The sequence below is a fragment of the Monodon monoceros genome, unplaced genomic scaffold, assembly GCF_005190385.1.
Source record: "Monodon monoceros isolate NGI ecotype Baffin Bay Population unplaced genomic scaffold, NGI_Narwhal_1 Super_Scaffold_11, whole genome shotgun sequence".
Taxonomy (NCBI): Eukaryota; Metazoa; Chordata; class Mammalia; order Artiodactyla; family Monodontidae; genus Monodon; species Monodon monoceros.
In genome coordinates, this window is record NW_021703767.1 from 135037202 (window position 1) to 135058668 (window position 21467).

Below are 21467 nucleotides of genomic sequence, written 5' to 3' on the forward strand. Positions count from 1 at the left end.
ATATCTCCTGGCATCATTTAAGATGAGAACTTACCTTATCTAAAAAGTATAAAAGGTAATTTGGGGAGGTTTCTATTTAAAACCCGAACAAATTCTGATCATTAATCAGTGGACTGTAAAAGTCAAATGCAAAAAAACCCAATATTTTTGCATCTGACTACAACAGGTCCAGACAGAGTCTGAAGATCGATTCCGTCATATGCATTTATTTTATATACTTCATCAGTCCCAGGTACGAATATGACACAAGAGTCATCCGAGACAACACGTCTTAGAAGAAAAGATGTGTTTGTGTAAAGGGCATATCTGTGTATGGCCCTTTTGGAAATTTACAGAGCAGATGAAAAACCACCAGAGTGCTTTATAGAGTCCCTGCTGTATATCCATGTTGTATTTAGCTTAACAGTGTTTGTAACCAAAAGGTTTTAACAATAATGAGGAACAGGTGCCTGTCACCTGACCTTTTAGGCCTAATTTACAATCCGCAACCTGTCACATGAAAAAAATCATTGAAAATCTCTCCCAGATATTTCAGTCTTTGCTAATTTAATGCAGACTTGCCTAACCATCACTCAGCACACCATCTTATTCAATCGCAGGTTCATATAGCTTGGAAACAGACTTCTTTGCAGAAATAAACCATTATTCATTTTGTTGTTGTTCTTGTTTAAGATGCTGAGAGACAAAAGAACTCCTTTTGTAGATTATCAACCAAAGAATATATTAATTTATTACAACAACTGAACAAAAGGCATTCCTTTGGAATACTTTTACATACAAAGAACTATTATTTATTACATATTTCAGCTTGTGGGAAAATGAAGAATGCATTGATTCTGGAAATAACTATTCAGACTTTTGGAAGTTCTTTAAGTCTTCTTTCTCTGCTGATCTTTTTTTTTTTTTTCTGCTTCCTCCTTTCATTCCCCCCCCGCTTTGTCCCCCCATACCCACACCCCCCACATTTTAGGGCACTAGTACTTTAGGAAGGAAATCCCTATTTGTTCTTTTTTCATCCATCATTTGTATTATTTAGAAAGGAATACAAAATTGTGCAGTGATTCTTATTTCTCTTGTATAATCTTGTTACATGCAGCCATACTCAAATTTAACAATGCTTTGTATTTTATAGCTACTGTTTACATATTATGTATTACATATGACTGAACGACTCTACATTTAAAATATTGTTTCCATTAGGAAAAATATGAAGTAATAAGTGTCAAATGGAGATGAAGAATAAACATGCCTGGTATATTTATAAAATGTATAGTCATTTAAAATGTGCACAAATAGGATACATATTTTGCTACTGTTACATTTTATATAGAATACACATTGTCTAAAGTGTATTTAATAATGTGCCTAACCGAGTTAGTTAAAGTATTTATGTCTGTGATTGTGTTAAACACTTGGAGAGGTAGTGAAAGATACAGCCAGTTACTCCTGCTAACTAAAGTTGAGATTATGCGCTTATTATAACCTTTTCTAACAATGTGAGAAAAACAGAGTAAATATATTAAAATTGTTTCACAACAGATGCTTAGGTTGTTAATATTTAAGATGCCTATTCATGCTATTCCTGTCTGCACATTTGTCAAAAATGTAAGCCTGAATGCTAATGTTTGCCAGCAGACTGGAGCAGCCAGTATACGAATGTACTACTGTTCTACTAAAATAATATGCAATAGAAATAAAGGACCACTGCTAAATCATAGCACGAGTACCACACAGCAGATTAAAGGTCTTTACAGCAAACACCTCAACCTTGGCTTTCTCCAGTCTTAGTTTTTTTTTTTCCCCCCCCCCCAGCTACTTTTGACGACAGAATAAATCTTAATTCCTGACATCTCAGAAAAATCCACTTTAGATTGGGTGTAAATTTCAAGAAAGTTTCAGCGGGATGAGTTACTCTGTCAGCAGTACAAACACTGTAGATTTCAGGGACTGCTTAGGACAAATCCTGACACCCAGCAAGTCGCATTTTACTCATTCTTACCCCCTCTTCTGTCCTCTTGGGAAACTCAGGTCCCCTGGCCTCCCAGGATGGACCCCCAGCCAGTCGGGGCAGAAAGGTTCTCTCCTGAGAACAGGACGTCTTTAGCTTTTCTGTCTCTTTACAACCATGTGGAGTCCCAAGTCTTAACAGCATTTGCCTGGAAATCCGGAATGCTGCTGAGAAAGTTCGCCCAGGAAAGGCGCAGAGGTCCAAGCTGCCAACCAGGGCACTTTTGAGGGGCGATCCGGTGGTTGACGCTTGTAAGTGAAATTTGCTACGCTCTAATTAAGGTCAGGGCCAAAATCTCCAGCAAGAGCCCCAATCCCCTCTCCGTCTTCTGGGGTCGCCCCCAAGAGTCCAGCTCGGTGGATTTCCCCGGTACACGCCTGTCACTCCCCGGACCTGCCACCCGCCTGCTTTGTCCTTCTCATCGTGGTGGTCCAAACCCACGCTCCGCCGCCTCGGGAGCCTCGGTAGTGGAGCGCTCAGAGAAGGCCGCCACGCTCGGGTCGGGGCCGCAGGAGGGAGACACGGCGCGCACCCCGAGGCCGCACCTGTGATGTCTCTGTCCCTGCAAAGAGGGCAGCACCTCTTCCGGCCTCCAGCCCAACTCCAAACCCACATTCCCTCCAGCAGCGCCTTCAGGACCGACCTCACTATAACCGGCGAGGGCTCGAAACGCGGACTGCCGCCCCTTTCAAACTCCCGGCTCCAACTTGAACACCCCGGGGCCCGAGTGGCTCCCGGGATGGAGGAGTTGCCACAAACTTCCCAGGCCCCTCTCCGCCACTGCTCCCAACCAGCCGCGCCGGCGGGGGGCGGAGGAAGGCGCAGATGGACCGGGGAAGGATGCTGAGCTTAACTTGCGATCCGGGGGGGGAACGTTTCCACTCCCCAGCCTACTCCGCCCGGCACCTTTCTGCCAGCCCGGCCCCGGGGCGCACAAAGAGGGTCTCCCTTTCCCCGTGTGCTTCCTTCGGTCTTTTCGATCCCCCTTTTCTCTTCCCAAAGGGGTTCTACCGATGACCTGAAGGAGTTTGTTCAGCCAGGGTCTGTCGGGCAGGTGTGTGTGAGGGTGTCCACACCCCGAGAAAGAATGAATGGCATCTTCAGGTCCCCCGTCCCGGGTGCTCTCCCTCACTCTCCCGGCCACCCCTCCGGATCCAGCCGCGCGCTAGAGAAGGGGCTCGGAAGACCCCTGTCCCGGGCGCCCACGAGAGGGGAGCCGAGTCGCCCCAACGACGGGCACCGCGGGTGGGTGGGCGCTACGGTGAAGTTTAGATCGATTCCGAAAAAAGAAAGACAGAGATAAAAGGTTAAGAGTAGGGGCCAAAAAGAAAAAAGAGAGAGAGAGAGGCAAAGGAGCAGAACTCACTCAGGCATGGGCGTTGGGGGCGGCGGTGGCTGTCGAGCACGGCCCGAGACCAGGCGCAGCTTCCCGGGCGGGCGCGGCGGCGTCGGACTTCCGAGGCGGCGGCTTCTGCCTCTGGTGCCGCCGCCGCCGCCGGAGCTGCGGCTGCCGCGGAAGTTAATTGCAACTTGACTTTAAGTTGTCTTCTTTTCCCATCCGAAGTGGGCGTTTAAAGGGGAGAGAGAGGCGAGGAGCGAGCTAGCGAGCGCGCGGGGCCGAGGGAAGGAACGGGGGGGGGGGGGGAGGAGATGTTAACGGGGGGGGGGAGGGGGGGGGCGGCGGCGGGGGCGGGGGGGGGAAGGGGCCGGCGGGAGTCGCTCTCTGCTAGGCGGTCTCGGCGCCCGCAGTCAGGAGGCGCACCGGGGCGGCCGGGGCGCCCCCCGCGGGAGCCCGCAGCAACCCGGGCGCGCATCCAGCCACAGCTCTCGGGCCGGGCACGCGGCGCCCGGGGGCTCGGCGGACCCCGCTTAGCCGCCGCCGCCGCCCGCCGCCGCCGAGGAGCGTGTGCGGCGCGAGCTGGCCGGCGGGGCGGCGAGAGCCCGGCCCGCCTCCCCCGCACCCACCCCGGCTTCTCCCCCTGGCGGTGGAGCCTCGGCGACCGCCGGCGACACTGGGCGCGCTGGAGCCCGAGCCGAGCCGAGCCCGAGTCGCCGCCGCCGCCGCCGCCGCCGCCGCTCCCAGGCTCCCTCCCAGCGCGCCGGCCCGGGTGTGGGGGGCAGCGGGCCGGAGGGGCGCGCGCTGCGATCGGCGCCGGAGACCGGACCCTCGGCCGCGAGGGTAAGTGTGGGCGCCTGGGGGAGCGCTTGGCTTGCGCGGCGCGGTTCTTGACGCCCGCCAACCACCCCCCCTCACCTCTCCCGGGCCCCCAGCGCGCGCACCCCTCCTCCAGCCGCCTGCGGCTTCCTCTTGTTGGTCGTTGTTTGGCTGGGCATTTTTTTTGGCTGGGGGGTGGGGTGGGGAGCGGGAAGGGGATGATTGTAGCTGTGTGCCAGCAGAGGAGGAAGTCAGGCGAGAGGCCCCGACGCACCCCCCCCCCGCCCCAAGCCAGCCTCCGTGGGGTGGATCGCTCCCCACTAGGGGCATGTGGGCCAGCTTTTTTCTCTCGTCAGTGTTCGGTCGAGACGATCTTTCCTAGAGGGCCTCTTTCCCTTCCAGCCTGCTCGGTGCACCTCTCTTCACCCCACACCCTCGCCCCGCTCAGCACCCCATCCAGGAGCGCTGCACCCCAACTGCGGAGCACGTGGCGGAAAGAGGAGGAGGGGACCCTCTTGCAGACCCCCCACGCCGCGCCCCTGCTCATTTATTTAATATCCTCCCGTCGGCAGCTGTACTTCTTTTCAACCCATTGGCAAAAGACGCCTAAACTGAGGTCCAATTTCTCCAAAAAGCGGGAAGCAAAAAGGGCAAGTGAGGATTAAATGACAGCGGACTCGGAGAGGAGAAGGGGCGAGGAAACCTTTCCAAAAGGGGAGTGAAACTCCAAACACCTCTGCAAGATCTAGGTGACTGGAGATTCAGGACCCCAGGCTAAGGAGAAACTGGAACTCGGTCAACTTTGCTTTCTTTTCCTGCCGTTCTTACCCCCAGCTCCAAGGGAGCTAACAGGTCTTTTGTGTTGTGTTATCTTTGGGAAATGCGCACTGAGTATGACAATAGAAAATTACTACTGTTTACTCAAAGTTAAGAGAATCGCAGAAAGAAAAAACACAGTCTTTACTTTCTCTCTTCGTGTGTGTGTGTGTGTGTGTGTGTGTGTGTGTGTGTGTGTAGTCGTTAAGCTCGAACTGCAAAACGTCAGTTTGTAACAATAAGGACGGTAGAGGCGCCTCGGTGTATTTTTAGAAGCTGCACTTTGAGTTCCTTTCACACAAGGCTTGCTCTCTTATTAAGACCCCATAAATAATTGTATTTAGAGAGCAGGAAACTATGGGAGCGGGACGGAGATTGCTAAGATCTCCATCCCGCCAGCGCAGAGCACTGTTTTGCAGTGAAGTTCCTGGAAAGTGGCAGTGGGCTGAGAATTCAGTTTTTCCTCAAAGCTCTGTTAGGTCCTCTTCTGTCAGATGTCTATGAATAAAGCACGCTGGGAAAATCCTGATATCTGTGCCCTCTTATTTTACCTTTTACACAGTGGTTGATTCTGCTTTCAAGTCCTGGTGATGGTACATCAACTGTGCTGTATTTTTGTGTGGTTTTTCTAAATAAAGGATAATACTGCCTGTATTCACACTGGTTTCTGATATGCCTGTTCTTTTCTATCAATGGGTATTGAATTCACTGGAATTTATCCATCTTTTTCAGTTGATTGTCATTTTATGCAGAGTTGACAATTCTAAAGACATAAGAATGAAGAAAGTTTATGAATTAGCGTTCTTTAAGAGAACTAGCCCCTCGTTTTGTTTTTTTTTTTAAGACACAGGTGCCCACCTCAGCTTCTGGTTCTAAAGCAAAAAGGTATAAATGATTGCAATGGGCAAAACAAAATAAAACACAAGTTTTCCTTCCTGGACCACTTTCTGTCTCCACAGGGTCCAAGAGACACCAAATCCTCCTGCCTTCATTTACCAAAATGCTGAATTGCCTAACTAGTACCAATATCTCCATCTGGGAATGACATCAGGTTTGGAATGGAAAGAATAAATTCTCAGTCTTTAATTACTGCTTATTAGCAATTTCTTGAAGCAGGAAGCTGATTCTCCAATTCTGAAAGCCTGAACTGAAGCTTAGCAGAAATCGAAATATAAAAAAAGGATTGTTTCTCCTCCCTTACACACTCTTACGTACTCATCTACTCCTCCAAATTATCAACCAAGCCCCCAGAATTTAAGGTGTGATATGGTCCTCTGCATTAAACCAAGGGAACATTTTGCCCCAACCTTTTGAATTTGCTTTCCCCTGGGGAAATAGTCTTATACAGAGAACTCATAGTCACTGTTATAATGTAGAATGATGTAATGATGGGTACAGTGCATGAAATAACATATCTTGGTAAACGCAATGTAAACCCTGTCCCCTGGCACATAGTAGGAATACATTAAATACTTACTGGATTAATAAGTTAATGAAATATTGTAATTGGCCACAAATTCAATAGTATAGGGCTAAGGCTTTTTTTCAGAAGGAAAAATCATCTTGCCTGAAAGTTATTAGGGTAATACGTTTGTGCTGCTAGTTTTTTTTTTAACAAGTCCAAACCTAATTTAAATGGTTGAAAGACAACTAAATCTGAAACATATCAATTGGTCAATAATAATAGCTAGTGTCAAAAGCTCATTATCTTCCTAGGAGAACAGACAGTAAAATATTACCTACTAAATAGTATAAGAAAGATGCAAAGGAAGAGTAAAACAGTCTTGGCCTGCAAGGCACTTACTTGCTGGGAAAGTGACATTATAATGTGAAAAGACAACTCAGCAGATCAGTAAATGGTTTCAGTCAAAGGAATATTTTTTTTAAATAGTTTTTTTTTTCCTTTTTAGACCGGAGGAAATAGACATCCTGAAGTTCCAGGTTGGAAGGCATTTTTAAAGTTGATTTGTTGAGTGAAAACTTTAGGGACCATCAATACAAACATCTTGAGTGAAGGGAAACTCACCACTTACCTCCATAGAGGCAAGGATTTTATCTACAGAATACTTATCACAGAGTAGAGTTCAGTGTACACTGTGTGAATGAATAACATCCTAAGTAGTTAATTCTGTCTTTGTACACTTTATGACATCTTTGTCTTAAATTGCACAGAATCGGTCTTCCTAATACTTCCAGCCATTAGTCTTAGTTCTGCCACCTGCTGCAGAACAGAGCAAATCTATTGTATTCGTCAGGATAGGCTATGTTATGCCAGAGTAACAAACAATTCCAATTTTTAGTGACCTATAATGGCAAAGGTTGTCTTCTTGGTTATGCGATGAGTCCACTGCAGGTCTACTGGTCTGTTCCATGTCTCCTCATTTAGGGTCGCAGGCAGATGGAACAGTTGCCACCTTGAATGTTTCATGTTGCTATGGTAAAAATAAAGATCACTCTGGAGAGTCTTGTACTGGTATTTAAATGCTGTGGCCAGAAGTGACACACGTCATTTGGACACACAACTCATTGTCCAAGAGTGATGACATGGCTCCATGGAATCATCACAACAAGGCCCAATAGAGCAGCCTACCTTGTGCCCCAAAGTGGAGAACTATGGTACACAGCTCTAAAAACTGATATATTCATGGTGACTTGTGTCCACATGATCGCCTCCAGCTAACTGATTTCTTCCTGCCACTTTGTGGCCCAAATGTTCCACTCCTCAGGGTAAATGCTGCCAGAGAGTCCACCAGCTTAAAGGGAGACATGCTGTGGTTTCTTTCACCATCCACTCTCTGAATGCAGCCCTATAACCCACCCCTCCCCCACCAAAATGTGGCACCCTATCAGTTTTAAGTCACTCTTTATACATTTATTAATATTATATACACTGTATTTTCTCAAGACTTGTTTTCCTGGAAAGGGTACAATGAACAGGAACTTTTAAGAACTGTTATCAGAAGATGTCATGATCATTATCAAACTTTGAAATTTGGTCTCGAGTCATTACTTCCCTTATTTTAAATGTCACAATCTTGTGACACACACAAAAAAATTCTCTTGGAAGTATTCATTCATGCATGCATGCATTCATTCATTCGTCCATATTTTTGTTCATTCAGTAACCATTCATCGTGTGCCTACTAGATGCCAGGCACCCTATTAAGAGTTGGGGATATAGAGGTGGGTAGAGTCCTCCTTTTCAAGAAATACATTTTCCAATTGGATAGATGCAGAAAGAATTTTGAATTTTGAATTCTATTAGAATTGCAACACTAGTAGAGGCACAAAGTGTTATGGGAACACTTGGGTAGAAGCAAATAACTCTCCGGCAGGATTGAGGAAAGTTCCATAGAGGAATTGAACTAAGTCTTGAGGATATATGAGATTCCTTTAGGCAGAAAAGGAAGATGGAGGGAAGATATTTCAAACAGAGTCCAGCAGGAGTCAGGGCACTGAGGATGACAAAGCTTGTCATTTAGGGGACTACAGGGAATTCAGTGTGGCTGGAACATGGGGTCTTTGCAAAGGATGAAACCAAAGAGCTTCAAATTGTGAAGGACCTTGAAGACATACTCTATAGAGTTTAGGCATCAAGGGATTGCAAACTCTTACATTACCTTGGTCCAAGCACAAATGTAAATGAGCAAAGCAGACGGAGTTGAAGACCGTAAGCACTGGTAGTGACAATGGCAAGCAGGAGAGAGATTCTCTGCCTAAATGGAATGGTGAAGGTCAATCATACCAAGTGTCAGATCTTCCAGCTTTTAAAGAGAAGCTACTGATTCAGATTGCTATGAAAAATTGAAATCTTAAATGTTGAGGACTTATCCACATTTTAAAGAACCCATGTGGAGGGAAAACGTCTACAGGTCAAAATCAGCTTAAGGACCCCCTGTCAGTCGCCTGTTTCCTACTTCATGAGATAGGGAGTCATTAAAGCTTGTAAGGATGGGGTAACACCATCAGATCTCTTTAGAAAGGTCACTCTGGTGGCAGAGTGGATAGGAAAAGGCTGGAGCCGGGAGGGTCTAGTTGATACCGCATAACCATCTGAGCGATGATGCAAATTTTATAGGACACAACTTCTACTAGAATCATAATGACAGCAACAACATTAACAAAAGAATATACATGGGACACAACTTCCCATGTATATAGGGGGTACCCAATAAATATTTGCAGAGCTAATAAATGAAAGAGAAGAAAACTGAAGTTTTAGAAGGGGGGCACATATTTTGAGTACTCCTTATGTTATACACTTCCTTTGCCAGACTGTTTATTTTTCAAGAGCAAAACAGTCTTTTTTTTAATGACTTTTTGAAAAGTTTATTGGAGTATAGTTGATTTACAATGTTGTGTTAATTTCAGGTGTACAGCATAGTGATTCAGTTATACATATACTCATTCTTTTTCAGATTCGTTTCCCATATAGGTTATTACAGAATACTGAGTAGAGTTCCCTGTGCTATGCAGTAGGCCCTTGTTGTTCATCTATTTTGTATATAGTAGTGTATATACATTAATCCCAAGCTCCTAATTTATCCCTCCCTGCCACATTCCCCCTTTGGTAACCATAAATTTGTTTTCAAAATCCATGAGTCTGTTTCTGTTTTGTAAATAAGTTCATTTATACAATTTTTTAAAATTAGATTCCACATATGAGTGACATGATAAGATATGTCTTTCTCTGTCTGACTTACTTCACTTAAGTTCCATTGGCAGATGAATGGATAAAGAAGATGTGGCACATATGTACAATGGAATATTACTCAGCCATAAAAAACGAACGAAATAATGCCACTTGCAGCAACATGGATGCACAATGATCTTTTCTTGATCAGATGTAATTTTTCTGTATCATTCTCTGATACATATTATTGGATTTTTAAAATGCGTAAATCATTCAGTGCGGGACACAAAGATCAGCAGGCATCAGAATATGTATTGTCTGGGACTAAACTTCCTGATCTTTCCACCTTATTGAGGAATGCCATCTAAGCAGATGGATTTTGTACTGGGCCCTAAAACTATCCTCAGGCTCTGTGGAACTACAGAGACCCATTTGTATAGCTTATGTATGTTTCTAGTGAAAGCCAAATTCTTTATTACTGTCCTTCAGAGTATATTATAACTCAGTCTGTCCTATATCCATGTGCCTAAGACTGTCTCAATGATGTTAATTTTTCAATTAAAAAAATTGAGGGCACTAAACCCTCCTTTTTCCCAGCTCCTTTCCTGCTTTGAAACCATACTTGCCCGCCATTCCACAGTCAGCAGTCTGCAAGAACACCCCACACTCTCCCATAAATGCCTGTATAACTTTAGAAACGCTAGGTATTCTCTCATAAGGTATGTGATTGGTTTCTTGTAGGTTCTGTTCCCATGGGCACATCCAGATTCTTAAAGCCACTCAATTCACCGGGCAATCAAATCTTTAAATTCTCAACAGCTCGCTCTACAAATTGTCATTTTTTTACTCAGGTTTCTTGAGGTATAATTTCTATACAATAAAGTTCACCCGTTTTATATGTTCCATGAGTTTTGAAGACAAAGGAGCAGCATGAGCAAATCATAATATTTTACATGAATTTCAGAGTAAATTAATAGATATAGGCAAAGCAGCCTTGGGTGTCTGACTGCCTGGATTCTAATCCTGGTTCAGCTGCCTGTTTAACCTTGAACAAATTTCCTAATTTTCTGCCTCAACTTCCTCATCCTTATGATGGGGATAATAATTGTACCCACCTCCTCTAGAGAGTAAATGCCCAGGGTTTCAAAACAGCTAGTACTCAATAAAGGCTAACAATGGCTTCTTTTGTTAATGTTGTTGCTGTCATTATGATTCTAGTAGAAAAGAAATCCTGGGATCTAAACAAGAATAGAAAATGAGTTGACTGGAATGTAAGTGGGGTAGAAGCAAGTCCCTCCTGGGTGATTTGCTGCTGTGCCAGGGGCACACAAAGCCAGAGAATAATGATGGCCTCTATTTCTGGAGTACTTATTTTTTTACTTAAAGATTTTGGAAGAAATTCTTTTCCTATTAAAACAGTTATACATACACTAGAATTGAATGCAACGTTTTGTTTTTTTTTTAAATAAATTTATTTATTTTTGGCTGCGTTGGATCTTCGTTGCTGTGTGTGGGCTTTCTCTAGTTGCAGCGAGTGGGAGGGCTGCTCTTCGCTGAGGTGTGCTGGCTTCTCATTGCGGTGGCTTCTCTTGTTGCGGAGCACGGGCTGTAGGCGCGTGGGCTCAGTAGTTGTGGCCCGCGGGCTCTAGAGTGCAGGCTCAGTAGTCGTGGCGCACCGGCTTAGTTGCTCCGAGGCATGTGGGATCTTCCCGGACCAGGGCTCGAACCCGTGTCCCCTGCATTGGCAGGCGGATTCCTAACCACTAGGCCAACAGGGAAGTCCCCTTGCGTGCATTTTTAACAAAAACAAGAATCTTTGAGACTTGTAAGGGGAGGGGGGAGGACTGCCTGGAGACAGCATTTGCTTAGTTCTGCTGCCCTTTCTCCTCCTTCGCTTTGGTGGAAATGTTTCCAACTTCCAGACCATCCACACTAGTAACACTGACCTAAGATTGTTAAAGTACCTCCTATTTTGATATACTGTGAATGCTACCCAATGTTCCTATTTTAGATGAGAAGTATGTTGGAATAGGGAAGAAAGGTATTAGAGCAGAAGCTTGGGAAGCTCAAAGTCACCAGGAAGACAAGAGCATAACTGAATTCTAGTTTTGATTCTATAACTAATCAGCTAGTTTGTTATGTCTTCCCACCCATGATTCCCACCTACCTAGAGTAAATATATGCTGTTGAATGATCTTGGGAAAGACACCTAGTCTTTGTTAGTCTCAGTTTCCTAACCCATCAAATTGGAACAGTAGACCTCAAACTTTAGTGTTTCGGAATTAAATAGAATGCTTATTTAAAATGCAGATTCCTTGGCTCCAAATCTATAAATTCAGATTCGGTAGAAAAAATACACTGGGATCCAGCAATCCACATTGATTTGAGAAACTTGGGCTGTTAAGGGGCAGAAATCCAACTCAAAAAGGAAAGTTTGTTTCATTGCTTATTCTCCCTGCTACATACATATTCTCACACATACTCACATAAATTGGAAAATACAGTGTAAGGACTGCTTTAGGCATAATTAGATCTAGCCACTCAAATAATAACCAACTATCTCTTGGTCCTCTTTTCTTCTGTTTTCTCTTTATCCTCAGGTTGGTTGTCCCTTTACTAGAGTAAGCTACTCCCTCCAGGCTTCCATTCTTCTGACATAGAAACCCCAGCACAAAGAGCGCTCCTCTTTCTCAAAGTTTCCAGAAATTATACCTGGTTGTGACTGGATCAAATTGCACCCTGTACCCAGACCTGCACTGATCACCCTGGTCAGGGGCTGCAGTTCTTTAACTCACCAGCCTTGGGTCACATGCCCATCTTGGATTTGAGAGTGTTAGCCACACTACCCAAATCAGGTAGTCTGGGAGTTCTCCAAGACACACTGGGGATAATTTCCCAGAAATAGGGAAAGTGGATGCTTATTGGCCAAAACTGTAGATTTCCATCCACTACTGTACATTTCGTAGAAGTACTTAGATGAGAATAAGCCAACTGCTCTGTTACAAATGGATGACCAGTATACCAAGATATTGAGGCCTTCAACCTTTCAGGTGACCCAACAGCGCCTGGGAAGGGCTTACGATGGTCAGAGTCCCTCAGCCAGTTGCCTCAACCATTTACCCCAGCGTTTTTGGCCAACATTAAGCATTTTCTATGTGCACCATGAAGATGATTTATATGCAGCTCGCCTGTGACTTGCACGTTGCGAATCAATGGATTTTGAGAATCATTCACACTTTGGGGTCATCTCAAACACAATAATATTGTTATTCTAAGATCTTCCTGAGATAACTTGGAAGTTGGCTTACGCAAATGAAAGGACAATAAAAGCTCCCCTTACGGTGCAAAAAAGTAGGACAGACAAACAAGCAGGGCCAACAGTTATATCCTACTTTGAATTGGTTTTCAGCTTGGTTTTATTTAATATTCTTGGGCAAATGTAGTCTGTTCCATCTAATGGATACAGTCCTAGTCTAGATCTCAGTTAATGTCTGGAACACGAATGGATGCACGTTATACAACAGTGTAAAGGGTTAAGCTGGCAACAGCATAGAACAGAAAACTGAGTTAACTATTGGCCATCAGTTATGTTTTAGGTGCATTATGTGCAAGTTCATGGAAAAAGTGACTTCTAATAAATGGACTGTCAGCCCATTCTTTTGTTAAGTGAAGAGGCTACTACGTTTTCTTAAACTCATTAATAAGATTAGCAAAATAAAATGTCTACCTCTTCATTTTACTACTAAGTCATTAGTGTAGTTTCAGATGGCCTCTCCATGCCCTCCCTCCCCATTTTCATCTCCTCCAAAGCAACCCAATATGCCAAAGAAAGTATTTTCAACACATGGTGCTAGAATGACTAGACATCCATAGAGAAAACAAACAAACAAAAAGCCCTTGATCCGTCCCTCACATCATACACAACAATTCATTGGCAACAGATTATAGCTATAAACGTAGAAGCTAAAGCCCTAAAGCTTGTAGAGCTTTATGTTTTAAAACGTAAGTTGGAGATAGACAAAGGTTTCTTAGAGAAGCCAAAAAAATCAATAATCATAAAAGAAAAAAATAGATAAATTACATGCTAAAATAAAAAGTTTCTCCTCATCTAAAGGAAAGAGGGGGAGGAATAAAGCCTGGGAATCCATGATCAAACAATCATTGCCATCAGGAGGATTTCCTCTCTTGTGCATTAGTTCAAGTCGTTTTGACTTGTAAGTGATTGAAGCTGACTCTGAGCTCAAGCAAAAAAGGAAAAGCAGACTGGGGCTTTTCATGGAATCCAAAGTCAGGGGTGAAATGCGGCCTCACAGAACAGAAGTCCTGAAGTGCTAGAGGGAACCCAGTCAATCTTCTTTCTCCATATCTCTTCTTTGGCTTTCTTCCTTATGACTGTCCAGCTGCTCCTCTCCTCAGTTACGTAGCAGAACATGGTTGCAGGCTGTTCTCAAGCCATGGATGTTCCAATGGAGCCATCCAGAGACAGGACCATCTTTCTGTCTTTCACAATTCTCAAGGAAGAGTCTGATCGGTCCACTTGGGTCCATGACCACCCTTAATCCAATAAACTGACCAGAGGAAGGACAATGTTTAAAGAACACAGCAGTTCCTTTCATCTATGAGAATGTAGGGTGAAAAGAAATTGAATTCTAGTTGATATTAACTCCACGTTTCCTCTTTATTAGACAAGAGACAGAGTTGATGAAAATTTTGTACTTGGTCAGTTTTTAATGGCTACAAATTTTGATGTATTGATGTACTATCTCTTTGGTTATCTAACCTCAGCGTCTCTGCATTTCTGCAAGTTGACTGATATATATTAAGGACCATAAACAAAATTAGTCCATTTTTTAAATGGGCAAATTTATTTGTGAATTATTAGCCAAGATCTATCCAAATGCAGACATGCCTTGTTCTAGTCTGAATATACAATAAAATTAATTTAAATAACTTTAATCAGCTTCAAAAACAGCAAATTTCAAGACAATTAGGTTAACTTTAAGAACTCATATTTATTGAGTTAACAGATGGTAAATTAAAAAACAATGAAGTTAATTTTTTAAATCATTCATTGAATTAGAAAAACAGACATTTAACAAAACTGTTTTTAAGCTGGGTTTTTTCTTTCATCCCAATATGCATATGTTAAGATTCCAATTTGGGGGACTTCTGCAAAGACACTGAATGAGCTGCAATATATGAATACACTCTTCCACCGAATTACTTTTTTAAAGGCTTTAAAACCATCTGTAGAAGAATTTTATGCATCAACAGTAAAAATATGAGAAATAAGCATATTCCAGATATTGGAAGGAATGAAGAGCCTACTTTGTCACATTCATACTGTAACATGTTTCTGTGGCCTTCAGTGTTGCTGGCCCTGACATACCTTGGGAGTTTCCTATGCTATAGCAGAGTAAAAGTTACTCCTGGGCAGAATTGCATTACTGCATTTTAATGGTCAAACATAAGACTTCCCTTTGATGGCTTCTTGGGCCTTGTGCACCAATGACTTGAAATATATAAGCATCACAAAATGTTCTCCTTTGTTCCTTTTTTGTTCTCTCCTTTGCTTTCTTGGTAAGTGCTAGAAGCTGGCCCCGTAAGCTTATAAGGAAAGGGGAATTTCATGGAAGTACATTGAAGGCATGGGAGCTTTTCCTCTGTAGATGGAATTGGAGATAACACCACTGATAAATTAAGATATATCGTTTGCATTTTACTGGCTATTGTTAATTTTAATATGATGGCCTGTCTAGAACTAGAGTTATACATGTGGAAGCAAAATTATTCCATAAAAATAATTGGAATAGATTTGTTTGAATGGCTGGTTGCTCAGTTGGTGTTGTAGTCCTTTCCTTACCTTAGACAGTTACAAACTGTAATATAATTTATTTCATGGTCCTAAGAACTCGTTGTCTAAAATGTGGTCTTACTTTACATTGTAAGTCTAACATTACTTGGTCAGTAATGTTGAGAACTATATTTATTGATTTTGAAATAAAAATTTATTAGTTGTAATTTGAGTTAAAAACAGATTTAAAAGCACGCTTGTTAAAATTACTGTAGTAAACATTATTTTATTATTGTGCATTTCAAACTGTTTAGCCCCTAGCCCCTTTTCTCCTTGAAATAATTGTTTTTTATAATAACCTTTTGATAATATGAGGTGTCTTAGGAATGCAATTATAACAATATAGCAGGACAGACTCTTTTGTTTTTAATTTAACAAGAACAGGTAAAAATAAGAATAGATTGTGACTAAATAAAAAATTCAGCAAGTGAAATTTCTGTTTTGCAGAAGAAGAAATGAGGGATACAGAAGATAAACCTCATAACTAGTCTAACTATCCAAAGAAAATGAATAAAAGTTAAAAGGATAAGAGGAAAATGGGCAAGTTATGGAGTTCTAGCTTAGATTGTAAGCTCCTTGAGAACAATAAACATCTTATTGTAATCCTACCCCAACAGAGTGCTTAACACAGTATATACTGTTAGTGTTAGATAAATATTTCTTGAATTTATGAACAAAATGATGAAAATAATTCATTTATTTATGAATAAAATAAAATTTATGAGTCAAATGATCCACCTGAAAATAGAGCAGGTGGATCAGAAGTAAAAATCAAAGTTGTACCAGAAGAAGACTTTCTACATGTAAAAGCCACAGTGACACTGTAAGGTTTCTTTTGGGCAAAACTAAGGAATAGAGATAAATGTCTGGTCATAGGCTGGTAAATTTTTAAATTTCTAAGACAAACAAAATTCCTGCAAGTATCTAGGAAAACATATATGTGCTCTTGTAGATTGCCTTCATATTTCTAATATAGAACAAGAACTTTTTTAAGACCATAGTTCAATTTCTACACAATTTTAAGAGAAACACGTTTGATTCTGCAAGTTTTATGCCTACCCAATTATTGGCTTATATGTATAAACAACAGAAGAACATTTTTAAATCTGCAAGGTGTCAGATTATTTTCTGTAAAAATTGCAAAGAGATAGCTTCCAGATCACTAAGAGGTGAGACAGTACAAAAATTCAAGAATAGGAAATTTCAGGGAAAAAGATTAGTGCTAATTTAACATAGAAGGTAAAGACAAAGTAATAAATGAATAAAGTATAGTGAACATTGAAGTGAATTAAGAATTGATGCTGATGGCTAGAATTTTTTTTTTTTACTAAAGAAACAATGTTTTCAATAAAATAATCCTGAAAAGGAGGTTTTAAAATTTTTAATAAAGAGTCTAACTTATGATCACAATGTGAAAAGAGAACATGGAGAAAACTAAAAAAGCATTAGAAGTTTTGCTTTTCTTTTTAAATCATTAGGTAAGAATGCACTTAAGGTTAATTGTGAACAATTTAATATAGGTACGAGTTGAATAGGAAACAGAATATCTGTTTTATAAATAATCATGGAAGATAAAAGTAAACAAAACATAGTCCATACAAAAGACAAGATGGAAAGGAAACAACGAGGAATTATTGAAAAAAAGAAAGTATAAAGTCCAATTATGTGAGGTTAGTAGCACTATTCTTCCATTTCTTTTCTTCCATTTCTCACGTTCTCAAATTTTTAATAATATGTGTTCCTTATGTTCCATTATTAATAATATGTGTTCCTTATATTCAAAAATATATACCATTGTTTATATATAAAAATCTGATAGAGTTTATTGTGTAAGAGTCTGGGCTCTGGAGCCAGGCTGCCTGTGTCACCACTTATTAGATGTGAGACCGTGGGCAAGTTGTTGAACTTTTGTTTCTAAGTTTATCCTGTAAAATGATGATAATTATAGTACTTACCTCACTGGGTGATTAGGAAGATTAAATTAAATGTATTTAGAACACTGTGTGGAACTTAAATATGTAAGTATCATCTAGTATTGTTACTGTTATTTTACAAACAAACCTCATTGTTTTACAGCTCCTTAGTGACCAAACAAAGTGACATTTCCCTGTAACTGGTCCTTAGATAGCACACCCATTAGCAACAAGTTTCATTTCTATATATAGGTTGTACTTTGTCCTTACTACGAATTCCCCAATGCAGAGATTTCTAGAAACCTACCTACTATTGGTTGAAGAGGCACTTCTGAATTCTTTCCAAGAAGCACTGACAAAAATCAAACGTCTATGTTCTTTATTTTCAAGAAGCTCAGTTTCCGCTTGTGTCATATCTCTGAGGACAGGTACAAGAGCGATTGAAACTGCCCATTGAAGCCAATATTACATTAATTTCACCAGCCCTGAATTAGAGAGAATATTTATCTACTTCCCCAATTTTCACCTTCTTCTCGATGCATGACCTTTTCCAGCTCCCTGATCTGACAATAGAAAGCTGTATAAGAAAGAAGACATTTGTTGTGACTTGATTTTTCTGAACTGAACACCCCAGGAGGCCTGAAGATGTGCTTTGAAACTTTATTCCACCTGTCAGATCCAAAAGATCTGAAGATTTGGAAGATTTTGGTAGAATTTTTTCATGACCTAAAACAGTTTCAGTGAAATAAAAACAAAAACAGAACAAAAAACAAAGCAAAAAACCCAAACAACTGTTAAGATGCTGGGATTTATTGTTAGCTGTCTTAATGGCTAATGAAATGACAAGACCTTCTAATAACCCCTGCCAATTATACCGACAGGTGTTTACCAGGTAAAATATTGCAGTACCTGTAAGAGGAAAGGATGCAAATTGGTATGTATACATTTGGAAGAACAGTCACCTTTGATGTGCCTATTTGGTTTTCAGGATGTTGCTGGCCTCTGCTCTTCTAAGACTTCAGCTGCAGAACCCACTTGTGAACCCTCCTAGGTGAGTTAGCTGTCTCCTTAATGCCATCTGTCTCTTACCTGCCTCTCTCCAGGCCCTATGACATTCATTAATAATGTCCTTTGGTTAAACTCCCTAATAATTCTCATCTCTATAAAACGGTAAATGTCTAACAAATTGTTTTAATGTCTGAGTTTTTCATTTTTGCTAAAGTTATTATTCCTTTGGGGGTGATTCATGAAAGCATGTCTAGGTTTATCCACCCCCACCCCAACTTTGTTCCAGGATTTGCCCCAAATTTTTACACTCTCTTGTCTAGGAGTCATGTTCCATTAGAACACAGTACCACTGGTTAAGACAGATTTACTAAGTCAGAAGGCAGCATTTTCACAATTAGTGATGACTGACCACATGAAGAATAAGAAAATAGTAATAGCAACGGTAGTAGTGAAATTCCTTTCCTCTTTTGGAAAAATGGATCAAAGGATTCACCCAACAAATGGTGAATCAAGGATGAGTCAATAATACTGTGAGAGACTATGTTACTAAAAGGTGATCTCAAGATTATTACTACAATTTGAACTAATTTCTTATGTAGATAAATGCTGGACAATTTCTTATTGTTATAGTAAAATTGGAGGTGATTTCATGTGTTCATGTTACCACATGAGGTGAAAAGGAATTGAGTTTGGTCACCTCTCTAACAAGCCATCAGTGTCTGAACTTGGGGAAAATTTCTAAACAATTCGAGGCTTCAGTATGTCCACTTGAAAATAGGAACGATGTTTTTTATCTGTTAGGTTATGAGAGCAAAATGTCATAACATAAATCACCTGGCATCCAGCAGTCACTTAATTAATTATGGAGATAATAGACAACTCTGTTCATCCTCAAATATATTCTTCATTGATTATCTTATGAATATAACTACTGACTCAGAAAATAGGTAAAATTTTCATCTCCCCAAACTTCATTCCCTTATTCATTTCTCAGTGCTTTAATGAGCATCTACTATAAGATAAGAACTGACTGCATTGGGAGACCAAAAGGAGAGTGAAGTGTTAATCCTATTCCCGAGGAGATTGGGGTCTATCTAGAAAGGGAGGTTTTATATATATATATATATTTTTTTTTAATGCCAGTAGAGACACAAAATAAAGTACTATCTTACTTTATGAGAAGGAGAAATTATTATTTTTTTTAATCGAAGTATACTTGATTCACAATGTTGTGTTAGTTTCTGGTGTACAGCAAAGTGATTCAGTTACACATATACATATATATTCTTTTTCATGTTCTTTTCTATTGTAGGTTATTACAGGGTATTGAATATATTTCCCTGTGCTATACAGTAGGTCCTTGTTGGTTATCTATTTTATAGTACTGTGTTTCTGTTAATCCCAACCTCCTAATTTATTCCTCCCTTCCCATTTCCCCTCTGGTAACCATAAGTTTGTTTTCTATGTCTGTGAGTCTGTTTTTGTTTTGTAAATAAGTTCACTTGTATCATTTTTTTTTAGATTCCTCATATAAGTGATATCATGTGGTATTTGTCTTTCTCTTTCTGACTTACTTCACTTAGTATGATCATCTCTAGGTCCATCCATGTTGCTGCAAATGGCATTCTTTCATTCCTTTTATGGCTGAGTAATATTCCATTGTGTATACACACAACATCTTCTTTTTCCATTCATCTGTCGATGGAAACTTACGTTGCTTCCATCTGTTGGCTATTGTAAATAGTGCTGCTATGAACACAGGGGTGAATGTATGTTTTTGAATTCGAATTTTCTAGAAGGAGAAATTATCTTAACTAGGGTTATCAGGGAAGGCTTTGTGGAGGAGGTAGTGTCGGATTGGGCTTTAAAGAAGGGGTACAGTTTGGACAGTAGGGAGTGAGAGGGTACAGTAAGCCAAGACTGAAGCTGTGGAACTGAGTGGAAAATACGCTGGCCTGAGACTGGGAAGACCTGCGTTGACATTACCTTGGATGAGCCGCTTCCCCTTCAATTTCTTCATTTGTGAAATGTGTAAAACGATCTGTGCCCGTTGGTCTTTCAGGGCTCTGGAGAAGATCTAATGGGAGATTGAGTGTGGAAACTCTTTGGAAACCATGAAGCACTCCGTAAAAGGGTAAAATTTCTCTTCTCTTATACCATAAACTTCATGAGGGCACTGGACAGGGCCAGTCGTGTTGGTCTTTAAAAAATGTTTGATGAAAAAGTTTTAAAAATAAAGAAATAAAATTGCAAATGCTAAAAAAGATGTTTGAAGAAGTTTATCCAAAAAATCATATTGTAAACGTTAAGTATTTACAACTTTGTTCAATTATACCTCAATAAAACTGGGGAAAAAAGTTTGATGAAATAATGAACCACTGATTGAATGAATGAATCCATGAGTGTTCTGGACTGAATGTGTGTCCCTCCCCAAGTTCCTGTGTTGAAATTCCAACCCGCAACGCAGTGGTATTAGGAAGTAGGGCCTTTGGGGGGTAATTAGGTTTAGATGAGGTCATGAAGGTGGAGCGTCTTAGAAGAAGAGGAAGAGACACAAGGATACACTGAAAAAGTGGCTGTCGGCAAGCCAAGAAGAGTGCCCTCACCAAGAAACAAACCTACAGGCACCTTGATCTTGGACTTCCAGCCTCCAGAACCATGAGAAATAAATGTCTGTTGTTTAAGGTACCCAGTCTCTGGTATTCTGTTATAGCATCCTGAGGAGACTAAGACAATGAATGAGTGAATACATGAATGAAACAAAACAAAGGCACAGAGTAGGAAAGCATACAGTATGCACAGGGCTATCTTTGAAAACATATACTGTAGCTGGGTGTTAGGAAAGCAATCTGTGGCTGGATGGAAGGGGTCCACTAGCCTGGTGGTTCTCAGAGTGTGTTCTGTGAGCCAGCAGCATCCGAATCTCCTGGAAACTTGTTAGAAATGCAAGTTTCTGGGTCCCCACCCAGGCCAACTGAATCTGAAACTCAGGGGTGAGGCCAGCAATCAGTGTTTTAGCAATCCCTGATGCATCCTAAAGTTTTGAGAACCACGGCTTTGTTCTAACATGGGGAGTCTGG

At 41.2% G+C, this 21467-nt stretch overlaps 1 protein-coding gene and 1 long non-coding RNA gene across 2 annotated transcripts in view; one reads left to right on the top strand and one right to left on the bottom strand.

The window, feature by feature from the left end:
• SATB1 (SATB homeobox 1) overlaps positions 1-3629 on the bottom strand; it is a 100525-nt gene extending 96896 nt beyond the window's left edge. Inside the window, exon 1 of the mRNA XM_029214163.1 lies at positions 3375-3629. The gene's annotated coding sequence lies outside the window, so the exon portion shown is untranslated. The remainder of the gene's footprint in view (positions 1-3374) is intronic.
• A 448-nt stretch (positions 3630-4077) lies between these two features.
• On the top strand, positions 4078-21057 carry LOC114890210. The gene is made up of 3 exons (XR_003792264.1): positions 4078-4187; positions 18368-18430; positions 20450-21057. It is a non-coding gene; the product is annotated as an uncharacterized LOC114890210 (long non-coding RNA).
• Positions 21058-21467: the final 410 nt, after the last annotated feature.